This window comes from Bubalus bubalis, chromosome 20 (genome assembly GCF_019923935.1).
Source record: "Bubalus bubalis isolate 160015118507 breed Murrah chromosome 20, NDDB_SH_1, whole genome shotgun sequence".
Classification (NCBI taxonomy): domain Eukaryota; kingdom Metazoa; phylum Chordata; class Mammalia; order Artiodactyla; family Bovidae; genus Bubalus; species Bubalus bubalis.
The window spans coordinates 68,274,617-68,301,026 of NC_059176.1; the positions used below are offsets into that span (position 1 = coordinate 68,274,617).

The window sequence follows — 26,410 nt, forward strand, 5'->3', positions numbered from 1 at the left end:
GATACATGTCTACGTGTCAAAACTGCATAAGACAGGAAGATTTGCTGTGTATCTTTATGTAAAATGTATGAATTTATTACTCCTCTAGGATGTTTCTGGTTAAAGAAGAAAAAGAATAAAACCTTAAAAATAAAGGAGACAGAAGTTTCAGATATCTCAATGGATAATTGGTGCTAATGAAGTTGTATTAACTATTCATCAACTCAGTGCAATTTTTATCATTCAAAAATAATAAATAATATAAAGAACAAATTTACTAAAATTGGCTGTTACCCTAGGAGTGCATTGTTTTGTTACTTCTCAGTTAAGAGAGCTAGCACAAGTGACAAAATCGTACTTTATTGGTGTGGTGATGATATTTATGGAGTTCTAATGTCATGTCCAATATACAAAGTACACATGAGATTAGAGAAGCTGCAAAACAAAGTTTTTAATGGCATATTCAGCTACAAGAAGTTATAAGAATTCATAATAGATATTCCTTGATCATAAGATGACAAGAAAATTATGTTCACAACTTTTATCACAGTAGAAAAGACATATTTTTTCCAAGATATTTGTCTCCAAACTTTCCCAGTACATTTGCTGAAAAATTATTAAAACTAAGATATCTCTTTAAACACATTAGAAACCCAATGAGAATATATGAAAGTGGCCAATGAAATTCATGCAAAAAATCTAAAAATTTGAAGTATAATCCTTTCACATCTAAAAATGTTTAATGTAGCATGTAGTTGAAGCTAGTATTCAAATTATACGAAATTGCTTGCTCCGTTTGTAAGAAAAACGAAAAACAAAGAGACAACAGTCTAATTCTAGTGACTATGTTGGCAACAAATTAAAAGATGTTGTGGAGATTTCATATACCTACTTTCAGTTGGGCTTCCCTGTCTCAGATGGTAAGGAATTTGCCTACAATGCAGGAGACCTGAATTCAATCCCTGAGTCAAGAAGATCCCCTGGAGAAGGGAATGGCTTCCCATTCCAGTATTCTTGCCTGGAGAATCCCATAGATAGAGGAGCCTGGCAGGCTACAGTTCACGGGGTTGCAAACTCTTCAATTTACATATAACTGTTCTACTTAATAGAAAATGAACAGCAGAAGTTCGTAATCTTGAATTTTGACAATCCAAGCATGCTGAAGACATCAGTAATCACTCAGAATATTTTGGCAGCTCAGACAAATGTGTGAATGGTTCAAGTGTAGTTACAAAGATTTCTCATGGAACTCATTATTCAAGTAGTGATTACCCAGAGTTTATTTACTACAGGTTTGTAGATGCTGGCAGCCAAGTACCCAGAGTTAATCATATCATCCCAAATTGGTTGTTGATCAACTACTGTACAATTCAGCTCCTCTAGCATATGTTGGCATCTTAGTTTCCCAATACCATAGTCCCGTTTGGGGTACAGCACCTGCTGAGCAAACTGAATATTGCTCCATGTTTTTGCCTAGCATGTCCTGTGGACTGCACCTTAGCTCACATAAGCGATTTTGTACTCATTTTGTTCTGATTCCAATGACGACCATTTTAAAAGTCATCATTTTTCCAGGTGCACTTATAAAAATAAATTTTAGAATGAAACATGTAATAGACCCTGAGCTCTTAGGACTCTGTCTTCCTTGGGACACACTGGTCCACACTATTCAACCATGGAGACCAGCATCAATGGTGACCCCCAAGGTTGACTAGCATAGTCAGAGCCCCACTGTCATTGGAGGATGACACTCCTATTATACTCCCTGAGAGGAATGTCAGTATCTTCAGGACAAAGTGCTTACCAGCATGAAAAATTCCCACTAACCCTTCAGTATGAGAGGTACAACTGTTCCTGAAGCTCTCCTTCATGTCAGATCTCAAGGAAATAAACTCATTCATATGAAACCAAGCTCTTGGTTCATCTTGAATTGTAGTAACAGAGTAAATATATATAAAGATGGGAAGTGATAACGTCCATTTATCAACCAAACAAAAGATGGAATGGTTCTCTGTGTACTTGTTATTCAGTTGCTCAGTCATGTCTGACTCTTTGTGACTCCATGGACTGCAGCATGCCAGGCTTCCCTGTCCTTTACCATCTCCTAGAGTTTGCTCATCTCCTGGGGTTTACTTAGGTATTTTAGTTTTATTCCAAGCAAAGAAAGAGCAATTATTGAAATAAAAAAGACAGAAAACATGAATAACTCACCATATTATTAATGCCTCACAGTATTTGAATTAACAGAGTCTTCATAAAGCCATGTGAATTCCTGACTTCTTAAAAACAATAATAAAAACAATCCTGCAAAAATCTTATTGAAAATTGGGTTGTATTTCTGGAATATATTGTTTTGCCATTCTCAGATGCAAAAGCTGTTACCAATGACAAAACGGCACTTCCCTGGTGTGTTGGTGAGAATTCCAAGCAACAAAATGTACCTTCCATTAAACATCACTTCTAATCTATAAGGCACAAGGAAAAATTCAGGACACTGAGAAAGAAAATCTTCTTAATATAATGATATAAGTTTATGCAATATTCACCATAGATAGTCACTGGACAACTGGACAGCAGAACAGTTACACTCACTCTTCAGAGTATGGTAGTGTACAGATTAAGTTTTTACAAGCCATTAGTTCAAAGTCTCCCAGTACACATGCCTCAGAACCATGCATTACAACCAGAATTGCTCTTATACACATAAGAAACACATTGAGGGCAGAAGTCATGATATATATACACATAAAAATGCAAGAATTTTATTATGATTTCACATCTAAAAATGTTTAATACAGCATATAATTGAAGCAACAATCAAATGTATGTGAAACTGCTTCCTCACATAATGGGAGAAAAAAGAGAGATACAACTAAATGACAGTTGAAAACACTGAAGACAGAGTTGGCAAGCAGATTAAAAATACTATGAAGATATTCCAAAATACAGTATCTATGCTTCAATTTCCATGTAATTGTTTCATTTAATATAGAAGTGAAGAATAAAAACCTATGATCTCTTTGAATTTTGACCATCTAATTGTCCTAAAGAGACTGTCACTCAGAAGACTCCAGCAGCTCAGACAAACATGTGTAGGCATAACTGCACCCCACATTTTTAGCACTTATGTGCTGCTTCTCAAGTCTAATGCTGCCACATGAGCACTCAAGAGAGTTTCAATATTATCCCAACACTGTAGAAGTACAGACCTCTGCCTAATTCAGTTTATCAAACACATGCACGTTGGTGAACTTTCAAATACAACAGTCTCTACTGATACCTCACAGATAAAAAAAACTCAACTCTCCCTCCATATATTTTGTACAAGGTGGGTTCTGGCTCTCATTTTCACAGAATTGATTAGGTTCAGATTTTCTGAGACCAACTATTACAGTCATCAATCCAGGCACATTACTAAAGGGGTATTTCAGTTAAACAAAAGACCAGGTATTCAGGAGTACATCACCCATAGACACACTGACCTACCATATTCAGTCTTGGAGACCATATACTTCCCAGGCTCCAAGGCTAACCAGAATAGTCAAAGACTTACCATTATTGACCTCTAATATTGACCTCAATATTATACGACCTCTAAGAAGAATGGAGTATTTTCAGGACAAAATGTTTACCAGCTTGAGAATGAATCTCAAAGATGAAAAGGCTAACTTACTCTTAATCCTGTCCTTTATGTCACTTCTCTTTCATATGAAACTCAGTACTAGATCCATGCTACATGAAAGAAAAAAGTAAAATGTGGAAAAGATAAGAGGTAAATGTGTACACTGGTCTACTAGATACAAAATGGTAGACTTCACAAACGTACCCTCATTTGAAATAAAATAATGTATTTGTCTCCTAAAATGTTTCTTATGTTATTCCAACATTATGTTAATCGCTACCCTCCATCAGATCAAATACTGTCCAGTATTTTTTGCCACCAAATCAGATGTTTATAGGCAACTGTAAAATTTGTCAAAGTTATTTGTTAACTTTAAATATGATAGCCACTATTGATACTACTTGACCAACTGAACTCCCTCTATAGCCTATTATAGTCCCTTGTGCTGTACCTCACCTCACAGAAGTAATTTTGTCAGACATTTTATTCAGATTCCTCTGAGACCCACTTTGAACTCATCACCAATACAGGACCATTTATAGTAGGACAGTAAGTTATGTAGCAGAGACTGAGCACTCAGGATTCCAACATCCTCAGACACAACAATCAGCAGTTTTAAATGATGGAGACTATGTCATCATAGTCAATTATCTAGTATCAGTTAACTGGCTTGGCCAGAGTTTTATTATCATTGGAATGTTACAACACTCTAATGTCAATATTCTCAGGACAAAATGCTTACCAGTGTGAGAGTCTCCAATGAACTGTGAGGTTTGAATGGCAGATTTAGTCAGATATTCTCCATCATTTCACTTCTCAAGGTGAAACAAATATAATTAACAAATTATAAAATATAATTTCATAAGAAATCAAGTGTGATTCTGAGTTGAACTATAAAAATAGAGCAAAAGTGAAATTTTTTGGTAACAATTTCACTGATCAACTGGCCTAGGAATCCCTACACTGCAGTATTCTCCTTAAGTCTTAAAAATCTCTAGACTAGATAATCTTCTAGACTAGAGAATCTCCCTCTGTACCTAAGAAGGCTAAAAGCCAGGTGACATAGATCAGGTTACACCATGAAATTGAGCTGCCTGAACTAAAAGAAACTATTCATTTCTGTATATAGAGTCTATCTTACTCCAGAGAGAGCATTCAGTGTAGAAAAAAACCTTCTAACACCTTATGCATGACTAGTAGGAGCTACATGAAGACTGAGCAAAATCAAAGAAACCAAGGGACCAAAATAGCAACAAATCAGCTCTGACAATTAGACTGCAAACAAAACCACAAACTAGAAAGATGTAAGACATTGAATTAAACCAAAACAGGGTTTAAGAAGGAGAACACCAACCCCTAGCCAGGATTGCCAGCAGATCAGCTCAGAGCAGCACTGGGGCCAAGCTGATCTAAGTGTCAGCTTGTGGATGTCGGGGCAGTTTCTCTTCTTCTCAGAAGGAAGTTTTCACTGTCTTTGCCTGGATAAACGCTACTGATCCTTCAGATCTCAAGATCTCAGCTCAAACCTCATTTCCTAATGATAGTCTTTCCTCATCAATCCCTCCCCCCCGCCAACTGTGTCCTCAACAAAATAAATAGGTCAGGCCTTCCTGTTCCACAGTCATCAACAACTTCAGCTTCTTCTTCGGACACTCATCACAATTGTCATTGCTTAATTGTGCCACGAGTTATCCAGTGCCTGTCTCACCAGCTCACCTGTGGATCCCTGTGAGAGCAGCGACTATGTGTATCTGGTTCATCTTAGTAGATGCTCATAGTTAGTATTTGATGAGTGAACACTGAATGAGGCAGTGAAGCTTCTTGTGTATGTGTGGATTGTACCTCACTCATGTCTGTATTCTAAGACCTGTAATAGTGCTTGGTGCATAGTAGGTATCCAATAAATATCAGTTTTATGTGTCAAAAAAAAAAAAAAAGAAATCAGGTACCCTAATTTAATATAAAAACTGTCCAATAGAGCTATAACTAGAGACTATCATACTAAATGAAGTTAAGTCAGAAAGAGATAAAGTAGTATATCACCTACATGTGGAATTGAAATAAGGCACAAATGAATCTATCTACAAAACAGAAACACAAGCACAGATATAGAGTACAAACTTGTGGCTGTCAAGGGGAATGAGAGGAGGCAAAGGGATGAACTGGGAGTTTGGGGTTGGTAGATGCAAACTATTATATTTGGAATTGATAGACAAGGTCCTAAATGTATAACACAGGAAATGATATTCAATATTCTGTGATTAACCATAATGGAAAAGAGTATAAAAATGTATATATGTGTATAATGGAGTCACTCTGCTATATAAAGAAACTGGCACAATATTTTTTATCAACTATACTACAATAAAAAGCTTCCAGATAGAAATGAAAAGATGACCCATTACAGAAGAAAAGTAATCATGAAAAGAATGTGAATAGAAAATCAATTAAAGAAACAAAAGATGAAACAATACAGTTATCAGAATAATAAAATACTTATGAAAATGTGAAGTGTGAATATAAAATATCTTTAAAAAGTGAAAATGAAGACAAATCTCCAGTAAATAACAACAATATAAATTAAATACATGAAACGAAAATGGAACTGTATAGTAAGAAAAGTTTACCAGACTGGATCATTATTAGAGAGCACAAAACATGGAAGATATTAAGTGAAATTGCAGATCAAAAGATTAAAAAAATTTAAAAACAGAAAAAATGATATCAAATCCCACAAAGGATCTGTGTGAAAAAATAAGATACCTAGATATTAAATAACTCATTAAAAAGAATACTAATAAATTAAGGTTGCTGCTGTTGTTCAGTTGCCCAGTCATGTAACTCTTTGTGACCCCATGGACTGTATGTAGCACACCAGGCCTTCATGTCCCTCACCATCTCCTGGAGTTTGCCCAAGTTCATGTTCATTGCATTGGCGACACCATCCAGCCATCTCATCCTCTGATGCCCTCTTCTCCTCTGCCCTCAATCTTTCTCAAAATCAGGGACTTTTCTAATGAGTTGCCTGTTCACATCAGATGGCCAAAATACTGGAGCTTCAGCTTGAGTATCAGTCTTTGCAGTGAATATGCAGGGTTGATCTCCCTTAAGATTGACTCATTTGATCTCCTTGCTGTCCAAGGGACTTTCAGGAGTCTTTTCCAGCACAACAGTTTGAAGACATCAATTTTTGGTATTCTGCCTTCTTTACAGTCCAGTTCTCACAACTGTACATGACCACTGAGAGGAGGGAATGGTAAACCACCCCAGTATACTTGCCTCATGAACTGTATAAAAAGCCAAAAAGATATGACATCAAAAGATGACTGCCTCAGGTCTGAAGGTGTCCAATATGCTACTGGGGAAGAGTGGAGAAGAATTGTTAATAGCCTCAGAATGAATCAAGTGGCTGGGCCAAAGTGGATATGCTGCTCAGTTGTGGGTGTGTCTGGTGATGAAAGTAAAATTCGATGCTGCAAAGAACAGTATTGCATAGGGACCTGGAATGTTAGGCCCATGGATCGAGGGAAATTTGATGCGGTCAAGCAGGAGATGGTAAGAATAAATATCAATATCTTAGCAATCAGTGAACTAAAATGGATAGGAATAAGCAAACTTAATTCAGATGACCATTATATCTGCCACTGTGGGCAAGAATACCATAAAAGAAATGGAGTAGCCCTCATAATCAACAAAAGAGTCCAAAATACAGTACTTGGGTGCAACCTCCAAAATGACAGAAACATCTTGATTTTTTCCAAGGCTAGCCAGTCAACATTATAGTAATCGAAGTCTATACCCTTAGCACGGATGCAGAAGCTGACTGACCAATTCTATGAAGACCTAGAAGACCTCCTAGAACTAATACTTAAAAAAGATATTCTATTCATCATCAGGGATTAGAATGCAAAAGTAGGAAGTCAAGAGACACCTGGAGTAGTAACAGTAAGTTTGACTTTGGAGAACAAAATGAAGCAGGACAAAGCCTAACTGAATTCTGCCAATAAAATGCACTAGTCATAGCAAATACCCCTTTTCAACAACACAAGAGATGACTTTACACATGGACATCAGTTCAGTTCAGTCGCTCAGTCGTGTCTGACTCTTTGTGACCCCATGGGCTGCAGCATGCCAGGCCTCCCTGTTTATCACCAAATCCCAGAGTTTACTCAAGCTCATGTCCACTGAGTCGGTGATGCCATCCAACCATCTCATCCTCTGTCATCCCCTTCTCCTCCTGCCTTCAATCTTTCCCAGCATCAGGGTCTTTTCAAATGAATGAGTTCTTCACATCAGGTAGCCAAAGTATTGGAGTTTCAGCTTCAGCATCAGTCCTTCCAATGAATATTCAGGACTGATTTCCTTTAGGATGGACTGGTTTGATCTTCTTGCAGTCCAAGAGACTCTCTAGAGTCCATAATATTGTAAAATTAAGGTTAAAAATACAAAATTAGTAGTATAAACATATGAAACAGTGAATTCACAATTTTAAAAATCTCTACAGTTAAAAATCCAGAAACTAAAAAAGGCATCTAGAAACAGAATGTAAAAAAAAAATGTTCAATTATATAACATTTTGAAAAATATGAAGGCAAAAAATGAAAGAGATGTATCTAAGAAACATTTAGGTGTAATTTATTATTTTAAAAATATTTAAATTGGCAAAAATTCTTGGTTTAAAAGGTCAATTAAACAACTATAATAACTAGAGAAAAAAAAATGAACTGTGATATTATAAGGTCACATACAACACAAATAAGGGTCAATAAAAGATACATCGATACAAAGAGTTTTTTTTTAATTCTTGCAGCACACCACTTAAAAATGAGAAAGGAGGGCTCTGAAAACTTATTATAAAGCACTTGACTGAAAACTATGGCAACTATATCACAATATAACACATATGACAAAAAGTGAAGAAAACAAGTAGGAAAATAAAAAGATGAATAAATACGAAAAAATTCATAATCCTGATTTACAGAGCTAAAATAAAAATGTCCAATGAGCCACATAAAAGAAAAGAAAAGAAAATGTACAATGATATACCATACAAAGTCTATACACAACCTGGGGACAGCTACATTAGCTAGGTAAGTAAGTACTTAGAACAAGATTGCTTCTGAGCCTAAGGCAAAGATAAAAGTCCTTCACTTGGACCACACAGAGACAGAAAGGAAACTGAGCCTATCCAGTGCCCAAAGTTGTAAGGCAAGACACCTAAAACAACTGAGTAAATTGATGTGGGGCCTTGTAGTTTCAAAAGCCTGTCCCATCAGTGCCCATGCTTAAGCAAACCAAGAGGTCTTCTAGGACCATGGTGACATCTACAGCCACCAAAACTACAGAACCTTGCAAATTCATAAACCAAGAATATCACTGCCAACCCCAGCAACACCATGAGACCCAGGTCCTCAAGGACCAATGTGACACCCACAGCCATTCCACAACATAACCCAGCAAACAGCTGCAAGCTCTGAATCCACCATGACTTCTGTGGCCTGAGGCATTTCAGGGACCATAGGTTTGATGCACCAGCCGGTGGCATGACAAAATGACCCCCATACCAGACAGCCTTTCCTTGGAAGCTGACTCCCCTGTTTCCACAGGATCCAGACTAATGACCTCCAGGAAGAGCTACAAACCTCAGAGAAGGCTAGGTGGGCTGCGTATAGAAATGACCCTGTAATGTCCTGAAGAATATCTTTACATTGTAAACACAGGGAGAACCTGGCCAGATGTGGACAAAACAAACACCCTGCCTCATAATTGGCCTCCATGTCAAGACATGATACAATGCCTTGATGCCAACAACTTGCTGCCACAAAGATCTACCACAAAGCAAGTCAATCAAAGGAGAAGCCAACTGGGGGATGGGTACATGAACCTGCACCCTCAGTACTTCCTGAAACTGGCTCAAAATGCACCTGAAGGCAACCCATAGAGTTCAAGGAACCCTACAGACTTGCCAATTCATCCACAAAGCATTTCACCCAGGGGTTCATGCACAGTTCCTAGTGCATTTCTTACTCTCTTTGCCATTCTCTGTCCCTAGTATCTGCCCACCTCAGGGCAAAGTGCCAGACTCTCTCCTCTACACAGAATTTTTATTTACTCAAAAATTCTGTTAGACATTTTCCAGGCCCAGTGTCTCAAGCCCAGTGGCTGTCCCCTCTCCCCTCGACCACCCCTCCCCGCGACACACACACAAGGGGGATGCGATCTGAGGTGGGGCTGTCAGCTTGGCCCACATCCCAGGGATGGTGGTCTGTTGATTTCCTAACAGCATCAGGAAGAACCTTCTAACATTCATCCTATCTCCTCATAGAACATGACAGAGAAGCAGGGCTCCTGCTCTGACCCTGTGTGTAAAGACTTAGGTGCCCTCCAGGGACCTGGCAAAGGCCTGAAGAATTCAATGGCAGGCCAGAGGCCCTAAAAGGCTCCCACTTCCTTTACCACCTGCACTCCCGCCTGTAGAAGAACAACACAGCTCTGGCTAGCCTCATGCATCCAGGGATAACATACTGTCCCTAGTCATCCCCCAGGGATGGAGTCCCAGACCTTTTCCCAAAGGCTTCTCTCCCCACAAGAAAGTCATCACCCTCAACTTGCACAAAGTAGCTCCTGATGGCCAAGGGGGAAAATGAAATGTGACACCCTGTCTACGTTCCCTGTGGGAGCCACATTCAGGACCCCAGTTCTGATGAGGAGACAGTAGAGGCTTTTCACACTCATTTTATTTAGATTTCCAAGGTATGCCCTTTTTTGGAGTCATCATCAGTTTAAGCATGTGCTCAGAATTCTGGACCTATGGCCTCCACCCTGAGATGGCCAGGGAACTCAATCACATCAGCATTCAGGACCCATCAGAGCCCAGTCATGGGAAAGGTAGTGCAGTCAAGCCTCAGGCCATCAGAGCTCGCATGTCCCAGGGAAAAGCCCAGAATCTGAGGGTGCAGCCCCAGCTCACAGAGGTCCAGGCCAAACCACTAGGTTCCCATAAAGAAGTGTCACTTACCACCATGGGCATTCCACCATTACTCAATGGGCTGTATGCCAACATGCCTCCAGGGGCTCCCTTGCCTGACCTCACCTGGCCTGATGTCATGGAATATGGGAAGGATACCACACCGATGGTTTTGATCCCTGGGGACTCCACCTGAGTTGAAGCAAGAATTTACATATACACTTGAAGAACATGCATAGGTGCACAGGAAAAAGGGGCAGTGCCACCTGGAATACTGGGCTCTATTTTGCCTCTGTTTTATATCCTGCCCCTAGTCTGTGTGGCAGGAGTCAAATGTGAATGCACTGGGGCAAGGACACTTTCAGAGTGGATAACTATCAGGCCAAAGAAAGCCACTGGTCTATAACATCCCTGGTTCTGGGCCCTCCAATTCCACTCCTGAATACCATGCCTGCTGACACAGCTTAAAGGTGTAATTCTTGAACCTCTTGACATACCCAGGAAAACTGGGCCTACCCTGCCAACCTAACAGCCACTGACACTCCGGGAAAACACTCAATCTTGGCACCTACTTTGCTCACAATGGACCTGCCAATAGGGTAACAAGGAAACTGGGAGCTTACATGAGAAAATGGTACTTGTCTGAAAGTGAGGTCCACAATGAGAAGTGGCTCCTTGGGCCCCACAAGAAAGAGTTCCTGAGGCACACCTGCACTGACTCTGGGGGACTCAAGAGTGCACTTACTTCCTGGCCTACAGCCAAGACAGAGGCCCTTAACCTGGAAAACATGCAAAGCTACTCCAAAACCCAAAGTTACAGAGCTAGACACTTTACATCAACTGGGACACTCACCATGAGGCTTTGAAATTTCTTTAGCAAGGAATATCACAGCCACATTCAGAGATATACTGAGACCCAGGTCCTACAGGAACAATGTGACACCCACAGCCATGCCATGAGAAAACCCAACAAACAGTTGTGACCACAATCCTCACTGATTCTCTGGACTGAGGCCAGGCACGCTAGAGATAATGAGCTCGCTGCACCAGCTGGTGGCATGTCAAGATGACCCATCCCCCAGACAGCCTCTCCTGCCCTTAAACCTGCAATCTCTCCTTAACAGCCAACTCCCTGTTCCTACAAGGTCCTGCCCAATGACCTCTGGGAAGAACTCTAACCTTCAGGGAAGGCTAGGAGGGCTGGGTATAAAAAAAATTTAGGATGGCCTGAGGAACAACTTCACAAGGTCAACACAGAGAAAATGTAGCCAGACGGGGAGAAAATACACACCTCATGCCTCATAATCAGCACCCAGGCCAAGACATGATACAATACTACAACAACAAACACTCACCACCATGGAGATACAAAGTGAAGGAAGTTAATCAAAGAGAGGCCAAATAGGGGATAGTCCCTGAATCTGTTTCCCCAGGCTTTCTAGACACTGACTACAAATGCACTGAAGGCAACCCAAAGAGTTCAGGGAGCACTCTAGACTCGCTGATACCTCCACTCACCAATCCATCCATGGGTTCACCAACCATTCCACACACATTAACCACCCTCTCATCTTTCAATTGCCCCAAAATACACCTGCCTCAGAGCCAATGTGCCAGACTCTCCCATTAACACAGAATATTTATTACCTCAAAACATTTTCCAGGCCCACCCTCCCAACACTCATGTTCACTCACATACAAGGGGGACACAATCCAAAAAGGGGACATAGGCTTGGACAACGTGCTGGGGACAGTGACTGATGTCCTCCAATCATCAGGAGAAACCTACTCTGTGTCCTTTCTCTCCAGTAGAACATGACATAGAAGACCACCCTAGGCAAGGACTCCTGGTCTGACTCTGAGTGTAAAGATTATGGTTTCCTCCAAGAGACAAGGCAACAACTGAGTGGAGGCATGAACACAGTGGCAGCCCAGAGGCTCTCAAACAAATCCTGCATCCTCTGCTATCTCACTCTCACCCGCAGCAGGAGACCACAATCCTGACTGGGCTCATAAACCAAGACCAGACATGTTGTCCGTAGCCATCCAAGGAGGATGGGAGTCCCAGGCTCCTTTCCCAGTGGCTCCTCTTCCCATGAGAAGGCTGTCACCCTCAACTTACACAGTGAAGCTGCTGAAACACAAGGAAGCAAAATGCAAGATGGCATTCTATTTTACCTGTGGGAATCACAGGCTGGAACTTAATTCCAATGAGAAGACCACAAGGACTGCTCACTCATTTTGTTCAGATTCCCAAGGAATGCATTTGTGGGAGTCAACACAATCCTATCATGTGCTCAGACACTGCATGTGGAAAGATGTGGCTTCTACCTTAGGACTGTAGGTGAGCTGAATCACATCAGCATTTGGAACCGCCCAGAACCAAGACAAGGGTAGGAACTGTAGTCAAGCCTCAGGCCATGGGACTTTGAATGCCAGAGAGGAAGCACAGAAGGTAACGGTGTAACCCTGGCACCCAGAGGCCTGTAGACAAACCACTAGGTTTTGGGAAAGAACTGCCACTTACAACCATGGGTGTTCCACCCGTAAACCCATGGGCTGCATGTCCACTCAGATATGGGGGATCACTAATTTCACCTAGCCTCATCTCCCCAAGCCAAGTGTCACAGAATATGCAAAAGGTCACCTGTTGCAATGGTATTCCAAGTTGGTGACTCAAATTAACTTGAGGCAAGAAAATATCTGCAGGCATGAGGAATAGCAACAGGCACATAGCAGACAGAGGCAATGCTCACAGGAGAGTTGAGATTCATACTGCATCTATGACTCAATTGCTGCAACTCTGTTTGGTGTGTCAGAAGCCAAAAATAGGTGCATTGCCACAGGGAAAATTCAGTGTCAAGGGGCCAGCAGGATGAAGTGCCGATGTTCTGTCAACTCACTGGTCTCAAACTGTGCTAATCCACTTCTCTTATTATCACTGACAACACAATGTAAAGATCAGTTCAGTTCAGTCGCTCAGTCGTGTCCGACTCTTTGCAACCCCATGAATCGCAGCACGCCAGGCCTCCCTGTCCATCACCAACTCCCAGAGTTCACCCAGACTCATGTCCATCGAGTCGGTGATGCCATCCAGCCATCTCATCCTCTGTCGTCCCCTTCTCCTCCTGCCCCCAGTCTCTCCCAGCATCAGATTCTTTTCCAATGAGTCAACTCTTCACATGAGGTGGCCAAAGTACTGGAATTTCAGCTTTAGCATCAGTCCTTCCAAAGAAATCCCAGGGCTCATCTCCTTCAGAATGGACTGGTTGGATCTCCTTGCAGTCCAAGGGACTCTCAAGAGTCTTCACCAACACCACAGTTCAAAAGCATCAATTCTTCAGCGCTCAGCTTTCTTCACAGTCCAACTCTCACATCCATACATGACCACAGGAAAAACCACAGCCTTGACTAAACGGACCCTTGTTGGCAAAGTAATGTCTCTGCTTTTCAATATGCTATCTAGGTTGGTCATAACTTTTCTTTCAAGGAGTAAGCATTTTTTAATTTCATGGCTGCAGTCACCATCTTCAGTGATTTTGGAGCCCAAAAAAATAAAGTTTGACACTGTTTCCACTGTTTCCCCATCTATTTCCCATGAAGTGATGGGACCAGATGCCATGATCTTCGTTTTCTGAATGTTGAGCTTTAAGCCAACTTTTTCACCCAATGTAAAGATAACCTCTAAGAAACCCCAACTCACCCTCAGGGGAAGGAGGCCACCTTGTCTGAACTACCACTGTCCCTCCAGGAAAACACACTCTTGGTACCTACTCTGCTCAAAATGGTCTCACTACCACAGGGAAGGAACAAAGGTATCTAAGAGCTTGCATAAGAATAAGACCCTCCTTTGACAGGGAGATTATCCATGAAACTAGTTCTTGGGCTGTGCAACAAAGGGGCTCCACAGTACAGCTGTGAACAATCTGGGTGGCACACAAGTGTGCTTGTTTCCCGGACTACAGCCATGCTACAAGCGTTTAGCTTGAAAAACACAAAAAGCTACAGGCCATTGGAACTATTCTGAAATGCAAAGATGTGGCACTCCACCCTTTTTACAGCACTTAAGTTACTCATCGTGATGTATTGCACTTTTTAAGGCAGTAAAACGTCACTACAGTGGCCTCAGAGACAACACAAGACCCAGGTGATCCATGACCATCCTGACAGCACAAGCCATGCCATGACAGAATCCAGAAACAGCTGCAGCTGCTGAACCCACGATGATGTCTCTGGCTTGAGGCTAGGAACACAAGAGACCACAGTGTTGCTGCACCAGCAGGACACAAAACAAAAAGACCCCTGTGACAGAAAGCCTCTCCTGTCCTTAAGACAGCACCCACTTATGTGGGCAACTGACTCCTCTGTTTTCACTGGGTCCAGCCCACTGAATTCCAGGAAAAACTCCTAAACTTGGGAAAGGATAGGTGGGCTGGATATAGAGATAACACGTGGATATCCTGAGGCACACCTTATGCCATGCACACAAGGAGAACATGGAGAGATGGACAGAAAACATCCCCTTTGCCTCATAATTGGCCACCAGGACAAGACAGGACACGATACCAACCACTTGTGGATCTGGAGCTCCGCCACAGAGGAAACTGATTATGGGAGAGGAAAACTGTTGGATGGTCCATAAATCTGCCACTGTTGTCCTTCGCTCCAAATGCACCTGAAGGAAACCAAAGAAGTCCATGAAACCTGACTGAAAAACTTATCCATCCACCTGCTTACTCACCCATGGGTTCAACCACCATTCTGGGCATATTTCCTGCTGTCCAAGCTTTCCTCACTTCCTGCCATCCACCTGCATCAGGAAAACATGCTGGACCTTCCCATCAACATAGGATTCTGATCTCCTTGGAAAGGCACTAAGGCTCCTTCCAGATTCAGCCTCCTAACACCAGTGCACACTCACACACGAAACGAAAGAAACAATACAAGAAGGGTCCATCAGCTTGCCCAAACTCCTGGACACTATGCTCATTTACTTCTTCAAATATCAGGAGAAAACTACGTAGCATCCTATTCCCCAGGAGAACATGAAAGAGAAGTCTGGCTGAGGCCACAACTCCTGTTCTGAATCTGAACAAAAACAATTTGTTTTCTCCAGGGGACTAGGCAATAGGCAGACAGAGGCCTGATGAACTCAATGTCAGCCCAGAGGCCCACAAATGGCTTTCACTTTCTCTGCCATGGCACTTTCACCCACAGCAAAAGACAACAGCTCTGGATAGTCTCATGCAACCAGAGACAATACATGGTCTCCAGCCATCCCCTGAGGATGGGAGATGCAGGCCCTTTTCCCCATGGCTCACCTACACACCACAAGGTTGTCACGCTCAGCTTCCATGCTGTTGCCGTTGATGCCCTAGGGAGCAAAGGCAATGTGACCCTGGCCATTCCATCCCTCTGGGAGCCACATGCTGGATCTTAGTTCCAAAGAGACATGATAAGGATTGATAACTCATTTTGTCCAATTTTCAAGACTGCCTTTGTGGGAATCATCATCCATCTAAGTGCATGTGCTCAGATGCTGAATGAGCAAAGTCAGGACCTCCAGGCCCTTGGAAGGCCAGCAATCTCAATCACATCAGCAGTTGGAACTGCACAGATCCCAGCCAAGAGGCAGGAACTACAGCTAAGCCTGTGGTCCATGGGACCTTGCGTGCCCCAGGGAAAGTACAAAGGTGAAAAAACAGACACCACATCCAGAGCCTTATGGCCAAACCACCAGGTTTATGTGAAGAAGGCCACTTACAGCCATTGGTGTTCCACCTGTAGCACCAAGGGCTGCGTGTCCAGTGGCCCGTGGCGGCTCGTAGGTCTCGACTTTCCAGGCTGGGAGTCATGGAATATGTGATGGGTCTCCGATGCCAATGGTCTTCCATCCTGGGCCACTAAATCTGGCTTGAGGCAAGGAAATACATGCAAGCATGAGGAAGAGAGACAGGCATACGGGGGAAAGAGGCAAGGCCCCCAGGAGCATTGCCCTCATACTTGCATCTACCATTCAATTGCTGCACCTCAATCTGGTATGTCAGAAGCCAAACATGAATGTGTTGGCATGTGGATTGCTTCAGATTCAAGGGGCTATCAGGACAAACAGCAACAATCTGCCAACTCGCTGGTCTTGGGCCCTGCAATTCCTCTCCCCATGCCATCCCCAACAATACTGCTTAAGGATGTCCTCCATGAATCCCCAAGATGCCCTCAGGGGAACAGAGACCCCTTGGTCTAATAGCCACTGCTATTCCAGAGAAACACACCCACTCTAGGCACCTAGTCTGTTCACAAAGAGCATGCCAGCGTGGGAAAGGAAAAAAGTTTCTGATGGTTTCCAAGAAAATAAGGCCCTTCTTCGACAAGGAGCCTATTGATGAAAAATGGCAATTTAAGTCCCATGACAAAGGGGCCTCACTGGATACCTGCACTCAGCCCAGTTGACACATGAGCATATTTGTTTCCTGGCTCAAAGCAATACCACAGGCTCTTCCTTGGACAACATGAAAAGTTATAGGCCATTGAACCATTTCAGAACACAAAGATGCCAGGGCTCCACTAACAGCAACTAGGTCATTTGCCATGCTGCCTTGCTCTTTGTAAGCCAGTAACATCACTGCTGTGAACCCAGACACAAGACTTAGTTTGTCCATGACCATCCTGACACCACCAGCCATAATATGACAGAACTCAGTAAACAGGCGCAACAACTGGGCGCACATGACATCACTGGCCAGAGATCAAGCAAGGAGGAGAGCAATGCATTGCTGTACCAGCAGGCAACAAAACAAAATGAGCCCCACGCCAGATAGCCTCTCCTCCCGTTAATACTGCAGCTGCTCATGGGGACAGCCAACTCCCGTGTTTTCACAGGGTTCTGCCCATGGATTGCCAGGAAAAGCTCCTTAATTCAGAAAAAAATAGGAGGGATGGCTATAGAAACACTGCTGGGAGGTCAGGAGGCACATCTTTATGCCAGGCACATGGTGAGAACATGGCGAGGTGGACAGGAAATATCCCCTGTGCTTCATATTGGCCCCCAGAAAAAACAAGACACAATGTAATGATGGCAAGAACTGAAGGCTCTACACATCTTCTGCAAAGGAAAGTGACCCATGGGAGAGGCCAAGTGTTCAATGGGTCCATGAACGTATGAATTGCCACTGTGATCCTTCCCCACACTCACTCCAACTGTATATGAAGGCAACCCAGACTTCAGGGAACCGGACTGACTTGCCGATCCATCCATGCATCCATCCACCTATGGGTTCCACCACCATTCGAGGGGCATTTCAAGATCTCCGAAATTTGCTCTCCCTCGGCATCCACCCACCTCAGGGCAATGTGCTAGTCCTCCTTTGAAACAGGATTTTATCCACAGAAACATCCTAATGTAATTTCCAGGCTCAGCCTCCCAACACCAGCGCCCATGCACACCACCCAAAGAAACAATCAGACAAGGGGCCCTCAACTTGGCCCACCTCCTGGACACTCTGCTCACTGATCTCTCAATATCAGGAGAAAACTATGTAGCAATCCATCCCCAGAAGAACATGACACAGAAGCCTGGCCAAGGCCACAACTCCTGTTCTGACCCTGAGTGAAAACTCTGTGCTATCCGCCAGGGACCAGGCAGTGGGCACACGGAGGCCTGACAAACTCAGTGGCAGCCCAGATGCTCTCAAATGGCTTCTGCTTCCTCTGCTATCCTCACTCTCATCCACACCAGGAGACAAAAGACCTGGATAGCTCGTGCAAAGAGAGACAATTTGTGGTCCCCAGTCATAACCCAAACATGGGAGATGCAGCCCCTTTCCTCCATGGCTCACCTCCACATCATAAGGCCGTCACCCTCGGCTTGCACACTGTGGCTGCTCACATCCCAGGGAGCAAATGAATGTGACCCTGGCCCTTCGATCCCTCTGGCAGCCACGTGCTGGACCTCAGTTCCGATGAGGAGACGGTAGGGGTGGCTCACTCATTTTGTTCAGATTTCCAAGGAATGCATTTGTGGGAGTCATCATCGATCCAAGCACGTGTGCTCTAGGTGCTGCATGAGCAAAGTCACCACCTCCATCCCAGGAAGGTCAGTGAGCTTGATCAGGTCAGCATTCAGGACTGTGCAGATTGCAGCCATGGGGCAGGAACTACAGCCAAGCCTTGGGCCCTGGGACTTTGCATGCCCCAGGGAAACCCCAGAAGGTGGGGGCACGGATCCCATGCCCAAATCCTTGGGGCCAAACTGCTAGGTTTCCTCGAAGAAGGGCTGCTTACCGCCATGGGTGATCCACCTGTAGATCGAAGGGCCAATTGCCCAGAAGTCCCTGGGGGCTCACATGCCTCGTCTTGCCAGGACAGTTGTTATGGAATATGCGACAGGTTCTCTGTTGCGAACAGTCTTCCATCCCGGGCCACTCAAGGCCACTGGCTTGGGGTGAGAAAACACACACATGCATGAGGAAGAGCAATAGCCATACTGGGGAAAGAGGCAAGGCCTCCAGAAGTGCTGCCCTCATTCTTGCATCTACCATTCAATTGGTACACCTCGGACTGGTGTGTCAGTCGTCAAATAGGATGCATTGGTGTACAGATACCTTCAGAGTCAAGGGGCCTGAAGGACAAAGGCTGCCAATCTGCCAACTCCCTGGTCTTGGGCCCTGCAATTCTGCTCTTCATGCCATCCCAGCCAACACAGCTTAAGGATGTCCTCTGTGAACCCCTGACACACCCTCAGGGAACTGGGGCCCCTTGGCCTAACAGCCATTGCCCTTACAGGGAAACACACCTGGTCCTGGCACATACTCTGCTCACAATGGACTGCCCAGCACAGGGAAGGATAAAAGGTACCTGAGGGCTTCCACAACAATAAGACCCTTCCCTGAAAGGGAACACATTCACGAAAAATGTCTCTTTCAGCCCTGCAACAAAGGGGCCCTGAGGGACATCTACGCTTAGTCCAGTTGACACACAAGCATGCTTTGCTTCCTGGCCAAAAACCTTGCTAGAAGGCCTTCCTTAGGCAACACGAAAAGATGCAGGCCATCGGAGACTTCCTGAAGTGCAAAGATGCTGGGGCTCCACCCTTTACAGCAACTGGGTCACTTGCCATGCTACCTTGCTCTCTGTTAAGGCAGTAACATAATTGCTGTGAACCCACACACAGCACAAGACTCAGGTCGTCCACGACCATTCTGACACCACCAGCCAGGTCATGACACAAACCAGTAAAGAGGCGAGATGATTGAACCCACATGACATCTCTGGCCAGAGGCCATGCATGCAGGAGAGCACAGCCTCACTGAATCAGCAGACTGTACAACAAAATGAGCCTCACACCAGATAGATTCCCCTGCCCTTACAACTGCAGACGCTCACAGGAGCATCTGACTCCTGTTTCCATGGGGTCCTACCCTGAGTTTGAGGAAGAGCTACTAAACTTGTGCAAGGATAGGTGGGTTGGGTATAGAAATGACACTGAGATGTCCTGAGGCACAGCATCACCCCATGCACACAGGGAGAATGTGGCAGGATGGAGAGAAAATATCCCTTCTACCTCATACTTGGCCTCCCTGACAGCTCAGTTGGTAAAGAATCTGCCTGCAATTTAGGAGACCGTCATTTGATTCCTGGGTTGGGAAGATCCACTGGAGAAGGGATAAGCTATCCACTACAGTATTCTTGGGCTTCCCAGGTGGCTCAGATGGTAAAGAATCTGCTGGCAATATGGGAGACCTGGGTTCAATCCCGGGGTTGGGAAAATCCCCTGGAGAAGGGAAAGGCTATCCACTCCAGTGTTTTGGCCTGGAGAATTCCATGGAATGGATAGTTCATACTTGGCCCCCAGGTCAGGACAAGATACAATGCTATGTTGGGAACCACTACTGGCTCTGGAAGCCTGTCACAAAGGAAACCAATGATAGAAGAGGTCAACTGATGGGAGGTCAATGATGGGAGATGGTCCTTGAACCTATGAATCTGCCGCTGTGATCCTTCCCCACACTCACTCCAACTGTATATGAAGGCAACCCAGACTTCAGGGAACCGGACTGACTTGCCGATCCATCCATGCATCCATCCACCTATGGGTTCCACCACCATTCGAGGGGCATTTCAAGATCTCCGAAATTTGCTCTCCCTCGGCATCCACCCACCTCAGGGCAATGTGCTAGTCCTCCTTTGAAACAGGATTTTATCCACAGAAACATCCTAATGTAATTTCCAGGCTCAGCCTCCCAACACCAGCGCCCATGCACACCACCCAAAGAAACAATCAGACAAGGGGCCCTCAACTTGGCCCACCTCCTGGACACTCTGCTCACTGATCTCTCAATATCAGGAGAAAACTATGTAGCAATCCATCCCCAGAAGAACATGACACAGAAGCCTGGCCAAGGCCACAACTCCTGTTCTGACCCTGAGTGAAAACTCTGTGCTATCCGCCAGGGACCAGGCAGTGGGCACACGGAGGCCTGACAAACTCAGTGGCAGCCCAGATGCTCTCAAATGGCTTCTGCTTCCTCTGCTATCCTCACTCTCATCCACACCAGGAGACAAAAGACCTGGATAGCTCGTGCAAAGAGAGACAATTTGTGGTCCCCAGTCATAACCCAAACATGGGAGATGCAGCCCCTTTCCTCCATGGCTCACCTCCACATCATAAGGCCGTCACCCTCGGCTTGCACACTGTGGCTGCTCACATCCCAGGGAGCAAATGAATGTGACCCTGGCCCTTCAATCCCTCTGGCAGCCACGTGCTGGACCTCAGTTCCGATGAGGAGACGGTAGGGGTGGCTCACTCATTTTGTTCAGATTTCCAAGGAATGCATTTGTGGGAGTCATCATCGATCCAAGCACGTGTGCTCTAGGTGCTGCATGAGCAAAGTCACCACCTCCATCCCAGGAAGGTCAGTGAGCTTGATCAGGTCAGCATTCAGGACTGTGCAGATTGCAGCCATAGGGCAGCCAAGCTTCAGGCCCTGGGACCTTGCATACCCCAGGGAAACCCCAGAAGGTGAGGGTGTGAATCCCATGCCCAGATCCCTGGGGCCAAACCACTAGGTCTCCTTAGGCCACTTACCGCCATGGTTGTTCCATCTGTACACTCAAGGGCCACTTGTCCAGTTGTCTCTGGGGATTCACGATATTCATCTCGAGAGGCTGGCTATCATGGAATATGCCATGGGTAACCTGTTGCCAACAGTCTTCCATCTTGGGCCACTCAATCTGGCCTGGGGCAAGAAAACGCATGTGTGAGGAAGAGCACCAGGTGTACTGGGGAAAGAGGCCAGGCCTCCAGGAGCATTGCCAATCATTCTGGCATCTATCATTTAATTGCTACAAGAAGGTGTGCTGTGTAGGCAGTCAAACAGGGATGTGTTGGTGCACGGATACATTCAGGGTCAAGGGACCATCAGGACAAAGAATGCCAACCTGCCAACTGCCTGGTCTCAGGCCTGCAATTCCACTCCACGTACCGTCCTGGCCAACACAATTTAAGGATGTCCCCCAAGAACCCCGAGACCCCCTCAGGTGAATGGGGCCCCCTTCACCTAATAGCCACTGACCTTCCAGGGAAACACACCCACTCTTGGCACCTACTCTGCTCACAATGGACTCACCAGCATGGGAAAGGATAAAAGGTACCTGAGGGCCTCCATGTCATTAAGCCCCTTCTCTGATATGGAGCATATCCATGAAAAATGGCTTTCAGCCCCATGACACAAGGGCCCCAGTGGACTCAGCCTGGTTGACACATGAGTGTGCTTGCCTCCTGGTCAAAGCCATGCTAAAGCCCTTCCTTGAAAAACACGAAGAGCTACAGGCCATTGGAGCCATTCCAAAGCACAAAGATGCTGGGGGTCCACCCTTTAGAGCAACTGAGTCACTTGTCATGCCACCTCGTTCTTTTTGAGCCAGTAACATCACTGCCATGAGCCCAGACACAATACGAAACTCAGGTCGTCCACGACCATCCTGAAACACCAGTCATGACACCACGGAACCCAACAAAGAGGCACAATGATTGAACCCACATGACACCTCTGGCTACAGGTTCACAGAAGAGCACAGCCTTGCTGTTAAGCACCACACCAGAGAGCTTCTCCTGCCCTTAAAACTGTAGCCACTCACCTGACTCCCCTATTTCCACAGGGTCCCTGCCCGCTAGTTTCTGGGAAGAGTTCCTAAATTTGGGCAAGGAAGGTGGGCTGGGAATAGAAATGACACTGGGATGTCTTGAGGCACAAATTCACTCCATGCACATGGGGAGAACATGGCAAGGTGGACAGAAAACATCCCCTCTGCTTCATATGACCTCCAGGCCAGGACAAGATAAGATACCACCTGGGGAACCACTCATGGCTCTGGAGGTCTGCAGCAAAGGAAACCAATCACAGAAGAGGCCAACTCTTCAACAGTCTATGAACGTATGAACCTGCCACCACAGTCCTTCCCCACTCTCACTCCAACCAAACTTGAAGGCAACCCAGAATTCAGGGAACTTGACTGACTTGCCAATCCATTCACCTGCCCATCCATCCATGGGTTCCACCACCACTCGAGGTACATTTCACGATCCCCAAGCTTTGCTCTCCCCCAACAACTGCCCACCTCAGAGCAATGTGCAGGTCCCTCCTGTTGACTCAGGACTTTCATCCTTGGAAATGCTCTAATGCATCTGCAAGGCTCACCCTCCCAACACTAGTGCCCACTCACATACCAACCAAAGAAACAATCAGACGAGGGGCCATCAGCTTGGCCCACCTCCTGTACACTCTGCCCAATGATCTCCTCTGGCCATCAGGAGAAAACTATGCGGCATCCCGTTCCCCAGAAGAACATGACATAGAAACTTGTCCGAAGACATGACTCCTTTCAGGACATGAGTGAAAACACTTTCAGGCAAAGGCAGTGTGGCTGACAAACTCAGTGGCAGTCCAGATGCTCTCAAATGGCTTCCACTTCTATGCTACCAATAGAATCATACATACCAGGAGACAAAAGCCTTGGTTAGCCTCATGTAACCAGAGATGGCTCATGGTCCCTAGCCATATCCCGAGGTTGGGAGGTCAGGGCATCTTCCTCATGGCTCATCTCCATACCACAAGGCCATCACCCTCAGCTTGCACACCGTGGCTGCTCACACCCCAGGGAGAAAATGAAATGTGACCCTGGTCCTTCGATCCACTGGAAATCATGTGCTGGACCTCAGTTCCGATGAGGAGACGGTAGGGGTGGCTCACTCATTTTGTTCAGATTTCCAAGGAATGCATTTGTGGGAGTCATCATCGATCCAAGCACGTGTGCCCAGGAGCTGCATGAGCAAAGTCGCCACCTCCATCCCAGGGAGGCCAGCGAGCTCAATCAGGTCAGCATTCAAGACTGCACAGATTGCAGCCATGGGGCAGGAACTACAGCCAAACCTTGGGCCCTGGGACTTGGCATACCCTAGGGAAACCCCAGAAGGTGAGAGCACAGATCCCATGCCCAGATCACTGGGGCCAAACCACTAGGTTTCCTCAAATAAGGACCACTTACCTCCATGTATTCCATCTGTAAACCCAAGGGCTGCATGCACAATGGCCCCCAGGGGCTCATGCTCCTTGTCTCACCAGGCTGGGATTCACAGAATGTGTGACGGGTTCCCTGTTGACAATGGTCTTCCATCCTGGGCAACTCAATCTGGCTTGAGGTGAGAAAACACATGCATGCATGAGGAAGACCAACAGGTGTACAGGGGAAAAAGCAAAGGCCTTCAGGAGAGTTGCCCTCATTCTTGAATCTACTATTCAACTGCTGCACCTCGGCCTGGTGTGTCAACAGCCAATGTGAATGCATTTGCACATGGATACCTCCAGAGTCAAGGGGCCATCAGGACAAATAGCACCAATCTGCCAATTCCTTGGTCTCAGGCCCTGCAACTTCTCTTCTTTTGCCGTTCCCACTGAAAGCTTAAGGATGTCCCCCAAGAACCCTGGAGGGAACTGAGCCCCCTTGGCCTAATAGCCACTGCCCTTCCAGGGAAACATATCCACTCTTCGCACCTATTCTGCTCACAATGGACTTGCCAGCACACGGAAGGATAAAAGTTACCTGAGGGCTTCCATGATAATAAGTTCCTTTTCCGACAGGTTGTATATCCCTGAAAAAAGGCTCTTTCAGCCCTGCAACAAAGGGGTCCCAATGGACGCTTGCACTCAGCCTGGTTGACACATGAGGGTGCAGGCTTCCTAGCCAACAGCCGTGCTAGAAGACCTTCCTTGAACAGCACAAAGAGCTAAAGGCCATTGCAGACATTCTGAAGGGCAGAGATGCTGGGGCTCCACCCTTTAAAGCAACCGGGTCACTTGTATGTTGACTTTCTCTTTGTAAGGCACTAACATCACTGCCATGAACTCAGACACAACATGAGAATCAGGTTGTCCATGACCATCTGGACACCATCAGCCATGCCATCACAGAATCCAGCAAAGAGGCATGATGAATGAATCCACATGACGCCTCTGGCCAGAGGCCAGGAACACAGGAGAGCACAGCCTCCCTGCACCAGCGGGCCAAATGACAAAATGAGCCCCACGCCAGACAGCCTCTCCTGCCCCTACAACTGCCCACTCACGTGGGCTGCCAACTCCCCTTTTTCCACAGGATCCTGCTCCCTGATTTCTGGGAAGACCCCCTAAACTCAGACAAGGATAGGTGGGCTGGATGTACAAATGACAATGGGATATCCTGAGGCACAACTTCATGCCAAACACAAGGGGAGAACGATGCAGGATGGACAGAAAATACCCCATCTTCCTCATACTTGACACCCTGGACAGGACAAGATATGACACCAGACTGGAAACTACTCCCAGCTTCAGAGGTCTGCTGCAAAGGAACTATCACGGGAGAGGCCAACTGTTGGAGGGTCCATGAATCTTATGAACCTGCCACCATGGTGCTTCCCCACACTCACTCCAACCTTAACTGAAGGCAACACAGACTTCATGGAACCTAACTGAGTCACTGATACATCTACTTGCCCATCCACCCATGGGTTCCACCACCATTTGAGGTGCATTTCACACTCCCCAAGCTTTGCTCTGCCCCAGCATCTGCACCCCCTCTCAGGGCAACGTGCAGTTCCCTCCCATCGACACAGGATTTCCATCCTCGGAAATGTTCTAAGGCATCTGCCAGGCTTAGTCTCCCAACACCAGTGCTCATTCAGACAACAACCAAAGAAATAGTCAGAAGAAGGGCCATTGGCTTGGCCCACCTGCTGGATGCTCTGACCATTGATCTCCTCTTAATATCAGGAGAAAATCTGCACCATGCCTTCCTGGAGAAAAAAATGACATCGAAGCCAGCTGAGGCCAAAACTGCCGCATGAATCATGAATGAAAAAACTTGGCTTTTCTCCACAGCACCATGCAATGGGCAGCAGGGGGGTCAGTGAAACTCAATGGCAGATCATATGCTCAGATGCTTCACATGGCTTCAATTACCTCTGGTAACTGCACACACATCATAACAGAGGAGAACATCACAGGCTAGATTACTGAAGCCAGAGACAAACTGAACTCATTTATAAGGGCCACCCAAAGAAAGAAGACAACCAAATGGAGGTGACCCAGGGACTGTATGCATGTGTGTGACCAAGTCTAAGCTGGCCCTAATTGATAACTAGCCCCAACCCTAGCTCCATGGGAGGCAACGTGCTAGAGCTCAGTGTCGATGAGATGGTAGTGAGTTCTCACTCATTTTGTTCAGATTTTCCAAGGAATGCATATGAAAGTTGTCATCATTGATCCGAGTATGTGCTGCTTTGCTGCACACCTCAGCAGGACAGGCAG

The 26,410-nt window shown here is 45.6% G+C and overlaps 1 long non-coding RNA gene and 7 other non-coding genes across 10 annotated transcripts in view; all 8 read right to left on the bottom strand.

Moving 5' to 3' along the window:
• Positions 1–10,290: 10,290 nt before the first annotated feature.
• LOC112580973 lies at positions 10,291–10,385 on the bottom strand. Its single transcript, XR_003105429.1, has one exon. It is a non-coding gene; the product is annotated as a small nucleolar RNA SNORD116 (small nucleolar RNA).
• Positions 10,386–12,764: 2,379 nt separating this feature from the next.
• On the bottom strand, positions 12,765–12,855 carry LOC112580971. Its single transcript, XR_003105427.1, has one exon. It is a non-coding gene; the product is annotated as a small nucleolar RNA SNORD116 (small nucleolar RNA).
• A 3,144-nt stretch (positions 12,856–15,999) lies between these two features.
• LOC112580976 lies at positions 16,000–16,088 on the bottom strand. Its single transcript, XR_003105431.1, has one exon. It is a non-coding gene; the product is annotated as a small nucleolar RNA SNORD116 (small nucleolar RNA).
• Positions 16,089–18,512: 2,424 nt separating this feature from the next.
• On the bottom strand, positions 18,513–18,604 carry LOC112580967. The gene has a single exon (XR_003105423.1). It is a non-coding gene; the product is annotated as a small nucleolar RNA SNORD116 (small nucleolar RNA).
• A 2,726-nt stretch (positions 18,605–21,330) lies between these two features.
• Positions 21,331–21,422, bottom strand: LOC112580968. The gene has a single exon (XR_003105424.1). It is a non-coding gene; the product is annotated as a small nucleolar RNA SNORD116 (small nucleolar RNA).
• Positions 21,423–23,775: 2,353 nt separating this feature from the next.
• Positions 23,776–23,867, bottom strand: LOC112580969. Its single transcript, XR_003105425.1, has one exon. It is a non-coding gene; the product is annotated as a small nucleolar RNA SNORD116 (small nucleolar RNA).
• A 251-nt stretch (positions 23,868–24,118) lies between these two features.
• LOC102402392 overlaps positions 24,119–26,410 on the bottom strand; it is an 85,998-nt gene continuing 83,706 nt past the window's right edge. For all 3 annotated transcript variants that reach the window (XR_006640360.1, XR_006640358.1, XR_006640359.1), the window contains one exon: positions 24,119–24,254. This is a non-coding gene — a long non-coding RNA (uncharacterized LOC102402392). The remainder of the gene's footprint in view (positions 24,255–26,410) is intronic.
• Positions 26,278–26,368, bottom strand: LOC112580970. The gene has a single exon (XR_003105426.1). It is a non-coding gene; the product is annotated as a small nucleolar RNA SNORD116 (small nucleolar RNA).